This window comes from Ictalurus furcatus, chromosome 22 (genome assembly GCF_023375685.1).
Source record: "Ictalurus furcatus strain D&B chromosome 22, Billie_1.0, whole genome shotgun sequence".
In the NCBI taxonomy this organism is placed as follows: Eukaryota; Metazoa; Chordata; class Actinopteri; order Siluriformes; family Ictaluridae; genus Ictalurus; species Ictalurus furcatus.
The window spans coordinates 16,710,888-16,732,478 of record NC_071276.1 but is presented as its reverse complement, the minus strand read 5'-3'; the positions used below and the strand labels follow the sequence as shown (position 1 = coordinate 16,732,478).

Genomic DNA, 21,591 nt, shown 5'->3' with positions numbered 1-21,591 from the left:
CAATGAATGTCTTTGTTCTGGGATGGGAGACTCGAGTACCCGGTGGAGGAAACCACCGAATCACGGGGAGACCATGCGAACTCCACGCACACACGACGAAGGCGAGATTCGAACCCCCAACCCCAGTAATTGGATGTAGAGTGAAGTAATTTTTACAGAACAGTTTTTGTATGACACAGACCTCCATTACTTGTTAACTACACTAGCACTGTAGCTCCAAATACTAAAGGAGCAAACATCAGACATCAAACAAGCGTGTCTCGGCTGATCGACTACATCTGAGCGGTGGGAACTTGTGTAAATTTGCTATTTGTTTAAACTGTTCCTTTACAATCGAACATGACTCGTGACTCAGAGTCAAAAACGCAAATTATCCATGTACCACACGCGTTCACCAGGTCGTCTAGCATGTTATTTACCCCACCTTCTCTCTTCCTGTCCCTCTTCCTCTTGCCCACTTGGAGGCAACTCTGATGGGCGTTTTGTGTGTGTGTGTGTGTGTGTGTGTGTTGAGGTAGCTGGCACAATTCCAGAATGCTGACTGTAGCTCTGTAACTCCTGGAATTGAGAAGGTTGGCGGTGTGTGTATGTGTGTGTTTGTGTGTGTTATGGTCCTCACACCAAGCTACGACTCGGCTCTTGTCCGATCTCCTCAGTGATTATTTTTTGATGAATATTTAAAGAGCATGGTCCCGACTCATCATTTCAGCGCTGCTTTAACTGCGCATTGGGTAGATTTTGGGCTCTAGCATGTAATTGCGAATTACACAGGTCATGTCATAAAATCATTTGATCCAACATTATATAAATAAATAAATAAATAAATAAATAAATATATATATATCTTTCCAGTCAAGCTGGTTGTTATGTTCATTTTGGCAAACCCAAATGACGTGCAACTGTATGAACAGTGGTGGCTTAGTGGTTAGTACGTTCGCCTCACATCGCCAGGGTTGTGGGTTTGATTCCCGCGGCTCTGTGTGTGTGGAGTTTGAATGTTCTCCCCGTGCTGCGGGGGTTTCCTCTGGGTACTCCGGTTTCCTCCCCCAGTCCAAAGACATGCATGGTAGGCTGATTGGCGTGTCTAAAGTGTCCGTAGTGTATGAATGGGTGTGTGAGTGTGTATGTGATTGTGCCCTGCGATGTATTGGCACCCTGTCCAGGGTGTACCCTGCCTTGTGCCCGATGCTCCCTGGGATAGGCTCCAGGTTCCCCGTGACCCTGAAAAGGAGTAAGCGGTAGAAGATGGATGGATGGATGGATTTACCTGAATTGATTCTAATGACTTCGATCAGTTTGAAAAGTTTGATCAGGGTGCAGATAATTGATTTGGAACAGACACGAGAGAGATTTATCGCAAGTCAGTTTTGTTTTTCTAGTGAAAATTCTTCCACTATTACAGGTTTAGCATTTACTTTTATTGACATTTACATTTATTCATTTAGCAGACGCTTTGATCCGAAGCGTTTTAGATTTAAACAGTAACAGAATGCACCTTTAAAGGCAGCTTTAAGAAGGAACTGTGTGTGTGTGTGTGTGTGAGAGAGAGAGAGAGGAAGATGGAGAGAACAATATGTGATAACCAGCTGGTGTTTATAAATCACTTGTTACTGAGTGATGTGGCCCATCCCATCTACAAGTGACCTCATCTCTCTGCTCTCTGATTGGACAGAGCTCCTTCCTGTCAAGATTATGCTAAAAGCCAGGATGAAACACACACAGGTAGAGGGTGTATGTGTGCGTGCGTGTGTGCGCGTGAGTGTTGGAGAGTGAACGAGCCAGAGTGCACGTCAGCACTGTCACCGTGGTAACAGTCGATGTTGAGAGCTGCTCTGTGAGAGGCGCGTGGGATGCTGAGCAGCTGTGACATCAGCCAGGAAAACAGTTTCCTGTCCTGCTCAACAAACACACACACACACACACACACTTTATAATAATAATTATAGCTGGAACATGTAATTATTTCCCTCCACATCATCATTATGAAGGACAGGATGGGAAACAGCTAACAGTTATGGAGGAAAATCTCTAACATCTCTGATGACCGTTTAACACATCACTTTGTTAGTGGATTACAAGCATAGTAATTACACATGTAGCATGTGTGTGTGAGAGAGAGAGAGAGAGAGAGAGAGAGAGAGAGGGGAATTGGGCCCAATTTGGACATTTTCACTTCGGGGTGTACTCACTTTTGTTGCCAGCGGTTTAGACATTAATGGCTGTGTGTTGAGTTATTTTGAGTGGACGGCAAATTTACACTGTTACACAAGCTGTACACTCACTACTTTACATTGTAGCAAAGTGTCATTTCTTCAGTGTTGTCACATGAAAAGATATAATCAAATATTTACAAAAATGTGAGGGGTGTACTCACTTTTGTGAGATACGGTATATAAAACACGGCTGACCCTCTGGCTATGCGAAGAAAAGAATCTCACTGTGCATGCATATATGTGATCCATAAAGTCTCATTCTCATTATCATTAATATATACAACGTGTGAATATTTGGTATCATTTTTGCATTTTCTTATCAGCTGAAATGCGGTCGAGTGATATTCGATGCCGTATTAGTCTGAGAAAGACTGACTGAAATGAATAAATATGACATGAGGAAATACTGACTAAATTTTAAGGATCTTTTCGTCAGATTATAAAAAACTATTTTCTGGCATTCTAATACTAAAGTCTGAACACTCTTTAAGAATGAAAAATGCATCGCCCTTTGAAAGGGCGTGTTTGCATTATTAAGCTATTATATTATCATTATATCAGTGGAAGAAAATGGTCTTAATATCGTATAATATCATTTATCGCAATTATTTCTGAGACTATATATCATCCGACTAAAGTATTTATCGTGACGGGGCGAGTTATACCTGCTATAAACAGTCATTCCCTCACCAGCCCTCTTCTTTTGCTTAAACTTTATAATAAGAAATAATGAAGGACTTTTTTTTTTTAATGGATCTAAATGCAGTAAAAATGCATTTACTGAGAAACCGCAAAGCCCTCCATCCAGAAGACTTTTTCATGGTGGAAAGCCTAAATTTACAGTTTTACCTCTGACCGTTACAAAACTCTGACACTACAGTACAATACATACAATACAATAATCTTACAATAATGCTAAATAAAATAATGCTAAATAAAAGTCTCATTGTAGAACACTTTTCAAATCCGTTTACGTGCAGCATCTGCCGTACAAGTCAAGTTGTACAAGTACAAGAAACAATATCATAAAATATTGAGTAAAATAAAATATTAGTATACATAAAATACATAAATAATTAGTACTAATTAGTATACATAAAATATTAGTACTAATACTACTATACTACTACTACTACTACTACTAATAATAATAATACTAATACTACCACTAATACTACTAATACTAATACTACTACTAATACCAATACTAATGCTACTACTACTACTACTACTAATACTACTAATACTAATGCTGCTACTACTACTATTACTACTAATACTACTACTAATACTACTAATACTAATGCTACTACTACTACTACTACTACTACTAATACTAATGCTGCTACTACTACTACTACTACTAATACTAATGCTACTACTACTACTACTAATACTACTAATACTACTAATACTAATGCTACTACTACTACTACTACTACTAATACTACTACTACTACTACTACTACTACTAATACTACTAATACTAATGCTACTACTACTACTACTACTACTACTAATGCTACTACTAATGCTACTACTACTAATGCTACTACTACTAATACTACTACTAATACTACTAATACTAATGCTGCTACTACTACTACTACTACAAATACTACTAATACTAATGCTACTACTACTACTACTACTACTACTAATACTACTACTAATACTACTAATACTAATGCTGCTACTACTACTACTAATGCTACTACTACTAATACTAATACTACCACTATCACTACTACTACTAATACTACTACTAATACTACTAATACTAATGCTGCTACTACTACTACTACTACTACTACTACTACTAATGCTACTACTACTAATACTAATACTACCACTATCACTACTACTACTAATACTACTACTACTACTACTACTACTACTAATACTACTACTAATGCTACTAATACTAATACTACTAATACTAATGCTACTACTACTAAAACTACTACTAATATTAATACTACCACTAATCCTACTACTACTACTAATACTAATTATTATTATTATTATTATTATTATTATTATTATTATTATTATATTGTTTAAACACTACTAGTGCCAAAGACCAAATAATTGCTACAGATGAGAAGATAAATAAGGAAAGCTAGTTCTGTGTGGGACTTAAGTGCTCACTCTCAGAACCTCATGAGACTCTCAATGAGTGTGTTATTAAAGACAGATGCGCTTGGAGGGTAAAGACATTAAGCTATAGATAAAAGATTGATAGACAGCACTAGCATTAAAACATAAATATATGGTGTGCATAGAGGCCCAAATTAAAACAATAAAGATTTTGCTCTTTTTTTTTTTATTAGAACGTTTCAATACAATAAATTGATTTCTAATGTGTCTAAATTCACTAAGCATTAATAAAAATTTAAAACATTTTTTTTTTAAAATCTGGATTTACTTACACCTATTCCTTTTTGTTTCGATTTTCAAATTTCAGAGCCAGTCGACAAACTAATCTAGAGTGATTGACAATTAAATAGGTGTTTCTGTGAAACCCCCCCCCCCCAGGAAGCCCCGCCCCCTTCCCCCATCTCACATTATTAATATTTTGGCTAGTGCTCTCATCTCAACCTCAGTTTTCCTGCTGGAAAGATTATTTCAAAGATTATTGCCTTGCAGACCACAAACACGGTCAAAACCAGCACTTTGGCTGAAAGGAGAGTGTCGGATCGTCTTGAGCAAATCTGTGGAGTTTTTAGAGTAATCAGAATTGGATTGTGTGTGTGTGTGTGTGTGTGTATGATTCAGTTATGGGTTAGTTACAGTGATGTCATCAGCAGGCATGAATAGCTGCAGCACTAAAGGCTAATGGAGCTGCCAGATTCACTGCAGGGAGACGAGGACATGCACACGTATATATGCACACTGCAGACACACACACACACACACACACACACGCACACACTTTTCCCCACTTCCATTTCTTGCTCACTCACATAGATCTAGCACTTTTCTGATTTAATAGAAAAGTGCACGGCGATGTTTACGTGCGGAAACATTAAGAGGTGAAAACTGTAATTATTGCAATTAGAGCGTCGCATCCATGATTTTTCTCTTTTTTTTGTTCTTCAATTAAGCTTTTTCCTGCCTATTTCCCATTAAAGCTCCTATTAATAACATTACCATTATTTACAGCAATAGTTATCGGTAACAAACCGTACGTATTTGAATATACCATCAATAATAATGTTAAAGGTGCGACTTGTTAAACTGGCTAGTTTCTTCATTTCAAGTTTTCAGGCCCAGAAATGAATTCAATGTTCAAACTCAACACTGCTTCTCACTTCCTGTTCCGTAAAAGCCCAAGTAGTTTACAACTTTCGATTTGATACATTCGTGTACTCAATTCTCCCAGTTGTTCCTTCCTCCTGTTGTTTGGCTTATGTAGGTTTTACGCGGTTTGAGAAGTCAGAGGGGAATCTTAAAGACACAACAGCGTGGTAGATGTATTATGTAACTCAAAATTCAGCATGCATGCTCCTTCCTAGGCTAGAAGACCTGAATGCTGATGCAGGATATGTCAGACTTAAGAGTCACTGATGGCCCCTTTAAGGTATTAGTTTAGTATATATTCGTCATTTCTCATTGTGGACTTGTTTCCTAGTTAATTAGTTCATTTAATGCACTACGTATTTGGAAATTTCTTGCCAACTGTTATGAATGTAATATAATATCTGATTACGCTACAGTGCGATTATATTCTTGAATCTGAGTGGTCAGAAGGTGTGCATTACTTTTGTATACTGAGAGCACGCTATCTATTCGGTTATTGTTTCAATCCTAACAGCTCATGCACAGGGACTTGTATGGCGGATGCGCCACATAATCCAAGACTAATAATGAACAGATTTTAAATAAGCACTTCATACAGGAGTTCAGGGAGTTTTTTTGTGATTGTTGCGGCCAAAAATGCTTGATTTTGCTGCGGATTTTTCCAGAATTTGCAATGCAACTTGCAGAGTTTTATTTTTGTGCTTTTTTTGAATTGGCGAAATTGCAATCGCACAAAATTGTCTTGCACGGTCTTTCACAGTGATGTTTGTTGCTAATTGAGAACTTTTTAGCGGTACTCGTGTCCGATGCACGTGAATTCGAAGAGCGCTTTGGCCGAATGCTCGTCGTGATGATGTCACGTGAGGCGTCTCGGCCCAAATCTGCAGAAAATCTGCAGTCATTTTAATAAAAGAGGTTGCTTGATTTTGCATTCATTACTACCAGCGCAAAATCCCTGTCTCATTAAGTTCTTGAGAGAGAGAAGGAGATGCCGGTGAAGGGAACAGCCAGTTTACAGCCGCTCGTGGACGTTCCACAACAGTAAATGTAACTATAAACCGTTAAAAAGCGCCACATGTCGATCGTTCATTAATTAAATATAGTAACTGTTGGCAAATCTCTGAGGTATAAGCAGAATAAGACGCTTCAGAACTGCACGTATTATTTTTGTATAACAGCATGGGTCATGATGTGTTATTCCTTACTTAACATACTTTTTTTCTTTTTTTTTTTAAACCAAATTTTTTTTTAAAAATGTAAAATTTTACATTTTTAAGAAGCAACTACAACTTCAAACAAAATAAAATCAGAAATCAAGTATGACCAAAAACTGACAGCAGTACTGATGTGCGTTTATGTTGTTGATGGATTCCTGATGATAATGACTCACTATGCTCATACATTCATGCAGCAGGAAGAGAAAGAAAAAATAAAATAGTGAATAAGGAACTGGAAATGTGTGTCCTCTTGATGCCCTTTCGAAATCCCATCTCGGCCTGGTCTCAGAGAAGTGACTAAGAGTCCCAGTGCACCAGGCAGACAGGCAGGGAGACAGACAGACAGGCATACAGACAGGCAGGCAGGCAGGCAGGGAGACAGACAGGCAGATATACAGACAGGCAGGCAAACAGACAGACAGACAGACAGACAGACAGGCATTCAGGCAGACAGACAGGCATTCAGGCAGACAGGCAGGCAGACAGACAGGCAGACAGAGGCAGGCAGGCAGACAGACAGACAGGCATTCAGGCAGACAGGGAGACAGACAGGCAGATATACAGACAGGCAGGCAAACAGACAAACAGAAAGACAGACAGGCATTTAGGCAGACAGACAGGCAGGCAGGCAGACAGACAGGCAGACAGACAGAAGGAGGGTTGAGTTTATATGTGCTGTGTTGGATGTACAGTGACATTACATTTCAGCCATAAATAGATCAGTCTCAGTGATTCTACCATGCACCATAGCTGGTGCAAATGGGTTCATCTTCCTGTCTCTGAAAACCTGAGTGTATGTGTGTGTGTGTGGGTGTGTGTGTGCATGTGTATGTGTGCGCGCTAGTATGTCTGCTCTGCTGGAGCTGATGCTTTGAACTACTTCTTGTGGTTGAAATATGTGAAAAATGCCATGTGCGTTTGTAGTGTTTGTGTGCACATGGCCTTAAGTCACATCGTGTTCAGACGCTCTACATTTCCTCTAGACGAGAGCGAGAGTGTGTGTGTGTCCCATGCCCTTAATGTACTGTGTGTTTTTTTCCCCTCCATCTTTCAGTGTGTCATGTTGTTTTTAACTCTCAGCTGAGGCAAAACTGGGCCACAGAGTCGTCGACTCTGTAAATGAAGACACTTCTAGTTCGTCTTCTCTCTTATATGCTCTGAGACTTGGCCCTGGATGTCTCTTTTAATCCACGTCTCTTTTAATCCACAGTTGAGGCCATAAATTTCCATACGCCTTTGCAGAATCTGCGAAAATGTTAATAATAATAATAAAAAGAATCAATTAAGAGAGATCATAAAAACCGTGTTCACATTTTGTGATCGATGTTCACGAGTCCCTTGTTTGTCCTGCCCACTGTTCTTCAAAAAAATCCTCCAAGTCCTGCACATTCTTTCCTTTTCCAGCATCTTCTGCATATTTGACCCCTTTCCAATAGCGACTGTATAATGATTTTTATTTTATGCCTTCTACGTTTTACGACATCTCATTTCTAATATATTACACAAATATACAGGTTTAAGACGCACAAATATACACATTTTCATGATCAATTTCAGTTAAACCACACATGCAGTGTACGAGTTTTGATGGAAACATACCTGTTTTATCTGCTATTTTGTACTATAACAATTTTATCTACTGTACCTATTTAATCTACTAAACCGTACTATACTACTCAGTAGTATTACTATTTTACCTACTGTACTGTACTAGAATATAATATACTATATCTCAGCTTTGGAGCATGATAGAGCAAAACTATGTGCACCGATGTGTTAGTCTTGGTCTCCCTAACGCACACCGTGAATTTGGGGAAGATCCGAGAACGTCAAATTTTTCACCCAATATAGAAAAATGATAAGGGGTTAACCTTTGTGATTTTTTTGGGGTGAAAAATTCATCGTTCCCAGATTTACACCAAATTCATACCGTGCGTTAGGGAGGTCAAAACGAACAGAAGAGACTGATTCGTTTCATTCTATCATGCTCCACAGCCGAGATCTGAGCCTTTCTTTTCCAGTATATTAGACTCAATAAAATATACAGGTTTATACACAAATGTACACATTTTAATGGTCAATTTCAGTTAAACTACACATGAAGTGTATGAGTTTTGATGGAAATATACCGGATTTATCTGCTATTTTGTACTATACCAATTTTATCAACTGTACTGTAGTATGTTTGACCTATTTCAGCTATTATACTATACTATAACAATTTTATCTACTATAACGTAGCTATTTTAACTGCTATACTATATGATACCATGCTGTACTATATTTTACTATCCTAGACTTTAACCATTTTATCTACTGTACCTATTTAATCTACTAAACCGTACTATACTACACAATAGTATTACTATTTTACCTACTGTACTGTACTAGAATATAATATACTATATCTCAGCTTTGGAGCATGATAGAGCAACACTATGTGCACTGATGTGTTAGTCTTGATCTCCCTAACGCACACTGTGAATTTGGGGAAGATCCGAGAACGTCAAATTTTTCACCCAAAATAGAAAAACGATAAGGGGTTAGTAGTTAACCTTTGTGATTTTTTTGGGATGGAAAATTCATCATACTCCGATTCACATAAAATTCATACCGTCCGTCAGGGTGGTCAAAACGAACCGAAGAGTCTGATTCGTTTCATCCGGTCATGCTCCACTAAAAAATGTCATTTATTTATTTATTAAAGAACGACATGTACTTTTTCATTGTCCCCTCTCGTTCTTTCCCATTCTTGAAGTTAATAAGACAAAAATGCAGCTTGTCACGTTGCAGAGAAAACTCAGAACTCAAAGCGTAAACTCCCCGGCCCTGAAGAGTTTCCTCTTTACCTGCTGACACTGGAGACTCCTTCCAAAAATGCTACATTTTCTCCTTATAGAAAAAACTACATCACCATATCAATGAACAATTACACACCTTATAAAATCTGCTTATGTGAGGCATCTACTGTACAAGTCGCTGCTGTTGAATGAGCTGTTACTATAGAAACCATAACGGGTGAGAGAGAGAGAGAGAGAGCGAGAGAGCGAGAGAGAGAGTGAGTGTCAATAATATAACCCTTGCAGCCGGAATTACTGTCAGACCAATCAGGATCGAGACTTCGACAGAGCCGGGGTATAAAACAGATATATCTATTTATCTTAATGGATAATAATTGAAAAGAATATCTGATCCATCTGCAAAATCAGACCTGAAAATGGTAAGAGGATACACAGTGACTGATATGGTTACAAAAAAATGTTGTAACATTTTTTAAAAATCTGAACCAGAGGTGTAATTATCTCTGATTTTGCATCTGTGTTCTCCTCTTCAATTACACACACACACACACACACACACACTCACTCATTCGTGCATACAGGGTATTAATTAAGATCTTAATCGTGGAGACGTGGCTCCTGGGTCTCTGAAGACTCCTCTCTCTCACACACACACACACACACACACCCAAGGTTATATAACAGTGACTGATGAGGGCTCTGGAGAGAGTCAGAGATAAGCGGAGAGAGAAAATAGCTTTTAAACAGAGGAAATAAACATAATTTCTCACAATAACGATGATGGCCGTGTGCTAGAGATGTTTGACAGGCTAATGCAGAAGGGGGCTGAGAGTCAGGATGCTGTTAAACTCTTAATACAATAGCATGTAAAGCTGATGGGCTTTGTTTTTGGTAAAGAGTAAACCCCTTCAACCAGCCACTTTAATAGGAACACCCGTACTTCTGGTCATTCCTGGAGTCATTATCTAATCTACTAATCATGTGGAAGCAGCACAATGCATTAAATCATGCAGATGCAGGTCAAGAGCTTCAAACATCAGAATTAAGGAAAGTTTTTGAGCTCAGTCACTTTGACTGTTGCATAGTTTTATTGATGAGATAGGTCAGAGGAGCATGGCCAGACTGGTTTCAGCTGACAGGAAGGCTGCGGTAATTCAAATAATCACTCTTTACAACCGTGGTGAGCAGAAAAGCATCTCAGAATGCAGAACATGTCAAACCGTGAGGCGGATGAGCTCCAACAGCTGAAGAGCACATCGGGTTCCACTCCTGTCAGCCAAGAACAAGAATCTCAGGCTACAACGGATAGAGCTTATCCAAACTGGACCGCTGAAAATGTCTTCAACGATCCAGATTCGGTGAGCCTGTGCCCATGGTCGTATTCTTAATCAAATCATTCATGTAAAGAAATCAGTTCTTATAACAATACTACGAGAAAAATAGCCGTTACACAATACGACTGCAGTTTTATTTGCCAAAAAATAAAAAAAATACTATAAAAAATATATATGCATTATTTTAAAAGTGGCTCTGGATGGAAACGGTGTTTCTCCCAGGCCTGTTACAGTCGTTAAATCGCCTTTACCTCGTTTCCTCCCAGAACCTCCGATGCCAAACAGCACCATATAAGCAGATGTTAGATTTGAAGTAACACATTTATACATGACTGACTGACTCATCGAAGGTGACGTTCAGTGACGCAGGACAGAGCTGTTAAACAGAGCTGTTAAACGTGTTCGAGTTATACCAGAACCCGTTGTGTAAAATGCTCCTGAGAAACACAAACTCGGGTCCGAACAGAGCCTGGTTCTACTCTCAAACCTGTAAACCTGGTTTTAATTCATGCTTCCCAAAATAACTGGAATCAATACTGCATTATTCACAAACGTGTGGTTTAGAAAGGATATGAGCTGAGGTGTGTGTACAGTATTGATTGCGTTATGGTTTTTCTCTGACCTTCAGCGCTTCAGGTTGAATCAGCCTTCGCATACAAACACACACACACACACACCTTTATCTCACTATCCTTGTGAGAACTTTTCACTGACATACAGTGGAGGTAATATGTTTATGTACGCCTAGCAGGATCATAAAATCATGAAAAATCATCAGAATCATCAAAAAAGACAAATCATAGAAATTGCATCGGTGTAAATTGTTATTATTTTGTTTTCTCAGAAGCATGTAAATATGTTATGTAGCTTCTGAAGGGCAGTACTAAATGAAAAATATAAGATCTTTAAACAAAATAAAAACAATTTACACCGATCATCCTGTTCAAAAGATTACACCCCCCTGGCTCTTAATGCATCGCGTTTGCTTCGTGAGCATCAGTGAACGTTTGCACCTTTTGTAATAGTCGTGTACGAGTCCCTCGGTCGTCCTCAATGTGAAAAGACGGATCTCGAAATCATATAACTACTGTTGGAAAGGGGTCAAATATGCAGAAGATGCTGGAAAAGGAAAGAATGTACAGGACCTGGAGGATTTTTCTGAAGAACAGTGGGCAGTTTAACTTCTCAGGACAAACAAGGGACTCATGAAGAACTACTGTATCACAAAACATAAACACAGTCGTGGATCATCCAGGTAACGACACACGGTATTAAGAATCGAGCGTGTGGAAACTTTTGAACGGATTCATTTGTGTAAATTCAGTTATTATTAGGTTTTGTGAACTAGATGTAAACATCCATTATGTGAAATAGCTTATTCAGGGCACGACTCAGTAAACAACAAAATGCCGTTTTTATGATCTTTATTTATTTTTAAAAAATTATGAACATTTTACAGATTCTGCAAGGGGTATATAAACTTCTGACCTCAACTGTAATTATTAATGCAGTTAATTAATGCTATGACTAGACCTAAATCTGACCCTAATTTTAACCTCAGGAACCAAAAGGAAACTTTTTTTTTATGTATTCATTATGTTTTATTTATTTATTTTACTAAAATACATAGCTGGTCCCCACTAAGCTATAAAAACATGCCCACACACAAACACACAGCTATTGGCTTTGGTACTTCATGTCCTGTTTAACTTTGTATTTCTTGGCTCTGTGTCCAAGTAACAGTACAGATGTTATTGTGTTTTTTTGTCGTGTTATACAATGCCACCATGGTGTGAAAGTGTGTGAAATTCGGCTTCATTCTTACTCACAATCCCTCCCCAGCACTTTGCTTTGTTAGTTTCTTTTTTTTTTTTTTTTAGTGACTATTCTCAGAAAAACTTTTCAATCTATAGTTCCCAGTGACTGAATGCTGAAATCTTTCAAGAAATCTTTCTTCAGAGAAAATGTACACGGCACGGGCGCTACAAGGCTAACGGAGCTAGCACGGAACGGTAGCTTGTAGCTAAACACTTCTCTGAGAAGATATCAGTTGCCTCAGTAATGTCATTTGTACGTAAACAGTTTATTTTTAAAAAATGAATGAGTTTGAATTAGAAAATACGTATCTGAGTCAGATCATTAAAACTGTGTTCACCCGAATGACTTCTAACGTACTGTTTGAGCAGTTTATTCATTTTTATAGGTAAGTGTGTCAGAAACAAAACATACACGAGTCTGAGATACTGAACAAATCGATACAGTTTGACGCGAGTCGTTATAAAATGTTGGCGTTGAGTATAATGTAAACCTGAGGACAGGGATTAGCTGGTCTCAAGAAGCGGTCAAACGATCTACAGACAATAAACTCTACTGTATTTTCAAAAGCGTATTTCCTCTCAGACTAACACTGAAAATTCGCAGTGTTTTCTGCCCGTTTTTTCTAACGAGAGCATTTTGTTCCGATTTTTTTCTAACAACAGATTAGCGTCTTTTTTTTTTTTTTTTTCCTTTTGCTAATCTGATTGCGTTTACGTCATAGCTCATGCTTGAGCGTGATTTGGAGTTGATTCCATCCGCCAGATTTCTAGCTTTCACTAGAGAGGCTGCTTCTTCTCATCACTAAACATCACCCTGAACCACCTACATTCACTGGAACACACCATCTGCCTGGCACTCCACCTCCAATCTTTTCCTGTAGCTTGTTTACATACTCGTGAAGGAACGTCTTTCCTCACCGCTAATTTATTTGGACTAACTTTCAAAGACGGGATGTTGTGAACGTTTTCAGTCTATTGACCACACTGTGCTCTGAAAAGGCCAGTGTTCAAATTGGCTTTCTCTTTTAAAAAGGTACGTGTACACGGAAATGCGCACGGCCAGTCAGATGACACGTTTAAGGTTCCCGAAACTTGTGGCCTGCTAAGGATACAAAATGTACTAGATGCCTCATGGGCTTCTGAGGTTACAGTTGAGGTCATAAGTTTACGTACGCCTTGAAGAATCTGCAAAATGTTAATCATTAAACAAATAAATGAGAGATTATAACAATGCATGTTTTTTTTTTTTTTAATTATTGAGTCCTGCCCTGAATAAGCTATTCCACATTACAGATGTTTGCATGTAGTCCACAAGACACAATAATAACTGAATTTACACACATGAACCCGTTCAAAAGTTTACACACGCTCGATTATTAATACTGTGTGTCGTTACCTGGATGATCCACGACTGTGTTTATGTTCTGTGAGACTTGTTCATGAGTTTCTTGTTTGTCCTGAGAAGTTAAACCCCCCCCCCCACTGTTCTTCAGAAAAATCCTCAGGATTCTGCATGCATCTTCTGCATAATTGATTCCTTTCCAACAGCGACTATATGATGTTGAGATGCAGACATGTGGGAAAGAGTCTATATCTAAAGGCCATGACTTTAAATGACAGGCCAGGAGACATTTCAGAGAGAGCGAGAGGGGGAACTATTGTGCGTCAAGACAATAAAAGCTGTGATGCAGGTGAGTAATTGCAGGAAGTCTGACAGACTCTGTCATTAGAATACACACACACACACACACACACACACACGCACGCACACACCCACACAGCTTGAACCACGTCTTTTTTCATGCATGATCCACACAAACCCATTTCACTAATTATAGATAATTGTTTCACTAATTATAAGGCTTTGTTCAAATGGACAAACTCGTCCTCGTCTCTTTTCTCCATTTTCATGCTTCATGTGAACTTCACTGGGGCATAATTATGTCTTTTGGGATTATGTCTTTTGGGAAATTTACACATGTGGCCTTAAGACATGTTATGTTTCTATTATTTTTCACATGTAGTGCATGTAGTTGATTTGCTCACATGATTGTTTCTTTTCAGCATATGATCACATATTGTTAAATAGGTTTAGATTTAAATACACCCCAACAGGTATTTAAATACACCCCAACAGGTATTTAAATACACCCCAATAGGTATTTAAATACACCCAAAAAAGTATTTAAATACACCCCAATAGGTATTTAAATACACCCCAACAGGTATTTAAATACACCCCAACAGGTATTTAAATACACCCAAAAAAGTATTTAAATACACCCCAATAGATATTTAAATACACCCCAACAGGTATTTAAATACACCCCAACAGGTATTTAAATACACCCCAATAGGTATTTAAATACACCCAAAAAAGTATTTAAATACACCCCAATAGGTATTTAAATACACCCCAACAGGTATTTAAATACACCCAAAAAAGTATTTAAATACACCCCAATAGATATTTAAATACACCCCAACAGGTATTTAAATACATTCCAATAGGTATTTAAATACACCCCAACAGGTATTTAAATACACCCCAATAGGTATTTAAATACACCCAAAAAAGTATTTAAATACACCCCAATAGATATTTAAATACACCCCAACAGGTATTTAAATACACCCCAACAGGTATTTAAATACACCCCAATAGGTATTTAAATACACCCAAAAAAGTATTTAAATACACCCCAATAGATATTTAAATACACCCCAATAGATATTTAAATACACCCCAACAGGTATTTAAATACATTCCAATAGGTATTTAAATACACCCCAACAGGTATTTAAATACACCCCAACAGGTATTTAAATACATCCCAATAGGTATTTAAATACACACTAACAGGTATTTAAATATGCCCCAACAGGTATTTAAATACACCCCAATAGGTATTTAAATACACCCAAAAAGTATTTAAATACACCCCAATAGGTATTTAAATACATTCCAACAGGTATTTAAATACATTCCAATAGGTATTTAAATACACCCCAACAGGTATTTAAATACGCCCCAACAGGTATTTAAATACACCCCAACAGGTATTTAAATACATCCCAGTAGGTATTTAAATACACACTAACAGGTATTTAAATACGCCCCAACAGGTATTTAAATACATCCCAACAGGTATTTAACTACATCCCAGTAGGTATTTAAATACGCACTAACAGGTATTTAAATACGCCCCAATAAGTATTTAAATACATCCCAACAGGTATTTAACTACATCCCAGTAGGTATTTAAATTCTTCCCAACAGGTATTTAACTACATCCCAGTAGGTATTTAAATACGCACTAACAGGTATTTAAATACGCCCCAATAAGTATTTAAATACATCCCAACAGGTATTTAAATACAAATTTAAGGCTGAATTTTTAAACACCTCTGACTCAGGTAATGAAGAAAAATGCTAGACAAATATGTTTTATATACATTTTTATATTGATTCCCCACAACTGCTCTTAGACTACCATTATGAGTGAGTTTTGAGCGAACAGGTTTTCTGTTCTTTTCCCAGTAATTTTTTAACATTAATGTGTCAATTCTTGTTTTTAATCATACACTACAGATGTTGTAAACAGAAATGAGGTATAAAAGACACTGGAATGTTCCTGTAATAGATAAAATGGAGCTTCTTTCCTGAAAAATATAAGCATCCACCTGGAGCATGCTGGTGTTTTGGTGTTTTTCAGGGATCAGTTTGGTTTTTGGCGAGTCTCCATGGAAACACCGTTACAGCCAGCATGACTAAGCATCAGCAACCCCCCAAAAACCAGCAGTTGATGATGAACTGATGCAGAAGCAGCCACCAGACTGGAACTGATCAAATCGTGCCCTCTGATCCCGCAGCTGCATTTACTGTCAGGTGTGTCTGCTCTCTTTGTGTTTAGTTCCACATCCTTCAGAAGGTCCCTTGTGTGTGTTTCAGTGTTTCTAAGGCCCTAATTATGAATCATTCATCACTGAAAGTGGAAACAGGGAACCTCTGTGACACCAGCAAACACACACCCTTCCTTTACATGTGTGTGTTTGAAGGTCTGGTCAGTCCATTAGCCTCAACAACCAACCAATGCAATCATCATTAAGGTTGCCATGATACCATGGAATATTCTTAGAACAATGAGAGAGAGAAAGAGAGAGAGAGAGAGAGAGAGAGAGAGAGAGAGAGAGAGAGAATGAGAATGAGAACACTAGCGCAGGTCTAACCCTATCAAACCCTAACACTAGCGCAAGTCTAACCCTATCAAACCCTAACACTAGCGCAAACCTATCCCTATCAAATCCTAACACTAGCACAAGTCTAACCCCATCAAACCCTAACACTAGCGCAAGTCTAACCCCATCAAACCCTAACACTAGCGCAAGTCTAACCCTATCAAACCCTAACACTTGCGGAACTAACCCTATCAAACCCCAACACTAGCGCAAGTCTAACCCTATCAAACCCTAACACTAGCGCAAGTCTAACCCTATCAAACCCTAACACTAGCGCAAGTCTAACCCTATCAAACCCTAACACTAGCGCAAGTCTAACCCTATCAAACCCTAACACTAGCGCAAGTCTAACCCTATCAAACCCTAACACTAGCGCAAGTCTAACCCTATCAAACCCTAACACTAGCGCAAGTCTAACCCTATCAAACCCTAACACTAGCGTAAGTCTAACCCTATCAAACCCTAACACTAGCGGAACTAACCCTATCAAACCCTAACACTAGCGCAAGTCTAACCCTATCAAAAGCGCAAGTCTAACCCTATCAAACCTTAACACTAGCGCAAGTCTAACCATATCAAACCCTAACACTAGCACAAGTCTAACCCTATCAAACCCTAACACTAGCGGAACTAACCCTATCAAACCCTAACACTAGCGCAAGTCTAACCCTATCAAAAGCGCAAGTCTAACCCTATCAAACCTTAACACTAGCGCAAGTCTAACCATATCAAACCCTAACACTAGCGCAAGTCTAACCCTATCAAACCCCAACACTAGCGCAAGTCTAACCCTATCAATGTTTATTGAAAATCAGTTCAGTTCTATATTTTATCTTCTATGCAGGAGTAAAGTAAAGTAAATCCCATGTTGGTAAAGCAGAATCACACACACTGAGAGCTGACAGACTTTTACACTTAACTCTTCCATATGTTCTCACTCAGGGCTGTGCCAGTTCTGCTCCTGCTACATGAGTACACCTTATTGTAACCCTGAGAATTTGAAACAAAGCATCTGTTGTTACTTTAAAGCAGAAGGCAGGAGGCTGTGTTTTAATGGAAGGGAAAGTTGCTAAGTGTGGTTTATGACCAGCCATGTAAAGACTTTTAATGGGGTCAAAGTGCACAAATAGGTGTGTGTGTGTGTGTGTGTGTGTGTGTGTTTGCTTGAAGTTCAAACAGAACCTTGAAGGCCAAATGGTATGAATGGTGGTCCAGTTCCAGAGTTTTCTTTGTACATAAACTGGAATGCCAAAATACACGTCTCCCACCAGCTGCACACACACACACACACACACACACACACACACACTGAGATGCAGCGTCTCCATCACGCTCTCTCAGTAACACAGAGTTCTTTTCAGCAGTGTAGAGGCTTCGAGCCAGTCTATACTCATGGTGGTGTGTAATAACTGTTCAGTTTTAATACCACTCAGAGTTTCAGTGGCTATGCCAATGTTCCACAGGAAACCTGTTGATTCCACCCTTAATAACATCCATCTTTCGATTAACACGGCCCGCAACAGCGCCCAACATTTCATTTGTAACGAGTTTTTGGTTTAAACTTCTTTCACCGACATGTTGGTCTGTTTTCACCTTGGTTAACATTACCCACAATGCCTTTCTACCGACTCATAGTGGTGCCAGTGGGATTTAACCCTCACTTCATCTCCAGCTAAAGAGAGCGATGCAACAGTGCTTTAGTCCTTCAGTCTGTTATCTCTCTCACCTCCTCATCTATCTGTCCAGTCTGCTCAAACAGATCCGCTTCCAAAGCTTTCATGCTAACACTGGCATCAATGCTATCACACTCATCGACTTTAGTTCGATTGCAAACTAGCCGAGCTGTAACTCTGTCATATAGCTGCATTGTGTTCTGAGACAGCTTTTGTCTGACCAATGCCTCCACTACTTCTCCAATTGATTTCTTGTTAATATGATATTGAACGTTGCTGGAAAACGGTGAGCAAGAAAAGAAACTCTTGCTCTTTTGATTTGAGCGAAACCTGATTGTGTGAGACGTCAGGACACCTTTTTAAAAACATATGTGGCCAAGTTCTCAAATTCTGGCAGGTTCAATAAAATATTTGGTATCCTGCCATGCTAGTAACACTGTAACACTGCTTAATGGAAGCATTTTCCATTTTTAGATGTGCGGAAGTTCTTCAAAACATACGTTATATGGCTAAAAGTTTATGCACACCTGATTATCACACCTCTATGTGCTTGTTCAACATCCCAAATCAGATTTACGCCCCCTTTGCTGTTATAATAAGCTCCACTCTTCACTCTGGATAAGGTCGTCTGCCGAATGCCATAAATGGAAGGCTTTCTACTAGATCTTGGAGCGTAGCTGTGGGGATTTGTGTTCATTCGGCCTCAAGAGCATTTGTGAGATCAGGTACTGATGATGTGTGAGGAGGTCTGGGGTGCAGTCGGTGTTCCAGTTCATCCCAAAGGTGTTCAGTGGGGTTGAGATCAAGGGCTCTGTGCAGGACACTCGAGTTCTTCCACTCCAACCCTGGCAAGTCAGGTCTTCATGGAGCTTGATTTGTGGACAGGGGCATTACGGGTCATGCTGGAACAGGTTTGAGCCTCTTAGTTCCAGTGAAGGGAAATTGTTATGCTACAGCATACTCTGTAAAGTTGTGTGCTTCAACTTTATGGGGAAGAACAACATGTGTGTGTGATGGTCAGGTGATCAGAAACTTTTGGCCATACAATATATTTTGTGGCATCAAATGTCCTGCTAATTAAAGGGTGGGTTGCATATTTTTTTTTTTTTTGCATTTCAGAACTGCTAGCTTCAGCGAACTTCAACTAAAATTGACAGTATTTTTCATTTTCTTATCTAGAGACCCTCAATTCAGCTCAGAGCAGATTTCTTCAATAGCAACCAGGCAGATTAAGGTATGTCTAAACGACGATGATGCACCTCACATGGCTGTCTGTAGAGAAGAATGAAATACTCTTTTGTTTTGTTTTGCACGACTGCACCGGGTTAGCTTTCTTGGCCCAGTGACCCACGAGTTGATCACATTAACAAGCCGGATACAACATTGACGTCAGCTGTTTAGCTCCTGTCTGGCATCGAAGGTGAACAAGGTCAGACTGTAGTTAGTGAAGAGGAGTGTTTCTACCAGGAATCAACTGAACATCATGAGAACATTTTTGAAAGATTGTAAAGAATGCTGCCAGCATTTTTTCCCCAAACTAATCCTCCACATCTGTGGTGTACGTGTGATTATCACAGACAAGAATTTCCATGTATTGAGAAGGGAGTAAAAAAAACCCCCAACCCATTTATTAAAATATATTTGAGTAAAGAGTACACGTGTGTGCCAACAACGTTCTTTTTGTCTTTTAGTACAAAGAAACTGAAAGAATTGCACTCCATTGTACTCGCACACGCATTATTGAGATGAATATAAAAGGCACTGGAACATTCCCCAAACGCTCAATTTCAAGTTTTCCCTTTCATCCATATTCAAAAATTTCCCTTTGGGGTTTTTATAAACAGTTTAATTCACATTACACCACAACATGGTGCTGAATTCTAGATTCTGATTGGTCAAAGGGTGTTGATTAAGTTTCTATAACGGAAGCCCGGACAATAGTGCTGGCTATAAGTCAATAATAGTAATGCTCTCGTTCTAATAGGTTATCGGTTCTGTAGTAACGGCTCATTCACAGGGACTGGGACCGACGCGCCACGATAATCCAATTTTAAACGGATTCAAAAAACATTTTGTAATCCAACAAGGAAAAACGCACAGTCATTGATATGGTGAAGATTTCTCTGAGGATGTTTATTTAACGTGTGTGGAAGGAGTCTCCAGTGTCAGTGCTTTTGTAACGGTCAGCAAGATTCCCACCACGGGAAAGTCTTCAGGACAGAGGAATTTACGCTTTCGGTTTCTTTGTAACAGACAAAAATAACAAGAGTGAGGGAACGACTGTTGTTAAATGCTAGAATGCTGAAAAAAACTTGTCTTATGGATGTTCCACATTATTAAATGGAGCTATAAACCGTTAAAAGGTTTGCGTTGTTCAATAGTAAGTTTAAACTGGGCTAATTTCTGTGGTAGAAGAGGAATAAAACACTGTGCGGTTATTGGAAAATAGTGGGCAACAGTCACATTACTACATCAGTGATTATTTTCCTTTGATGGCAACCCCCCGCCCCACCCAAAGTGTTTTATTCTTTACAAATTCAACATCAAAAAGGCAACCAAAAAAAAAACCCTCATTAAATCACACCACCCAAATTCCATTTAAGCTTTATTGTGATATCTGATAGTTTACAATACAGTGAAAAACAGACGTGACATTTCACTAGGACAGAATGAAAAAGCGATGTAATCAAGTAAAAAGAAGAAAAGAAAAGAAAAAAAAAAAAGCATATGCTTTTTTTTTCTTTTTTTTGCTTTGAGAGAGAAAAATAAAACAGGCAAGACTTAATATAGCCTTTATAAATACAACATGCTTCAGACCTTATCGTATAACAGTCCTAAGAAAAATCACTCTTCAAAACTTCCAACTGTTTCCTCGGCACAACTGTGATGCTTTAAAACTAGAGGTTAGAAACCAGTGTCACTAATGCAGACGGCAAAGCGAGGGGAGGAAATGAGGAAAATTAAATTGTGTCTCAACAACCGATAAAGATCAAA

At 38.7% G+C, this 21,591-nt stretch overlaps 1 long non-coding RNA gene across 2 annotated transcripts in view; it reads left to right on the top strand.

The window, feature by feature from the left end:
* Positions 1-20,927, top strand: part of LOC128625413 (uncharacterized) — a 28,711-nt gene extending 7,784 nt beyond the window's left edge. The window contains exons 1-3 of one of the 2 annotated variants that reach the window (XR_008388937.1): positions 11,537-14,376; positions 16,402-16,574; positions 19,777-20,927. This is a non-coding gene — a long non-coding RNA (uncharacterized LOC128625413). Of the gene's footprint in view, positions 1-11,536; positions 14,377-16,401; positions 16,575-19,776 lie in introns of those variants that run through there. The other variant, XR_008388938.1, reaches the window with a different exon arrangement.
* The last annotated feature ends 664 nt before the right edge of the window (positions 20,928-21,591 follow it).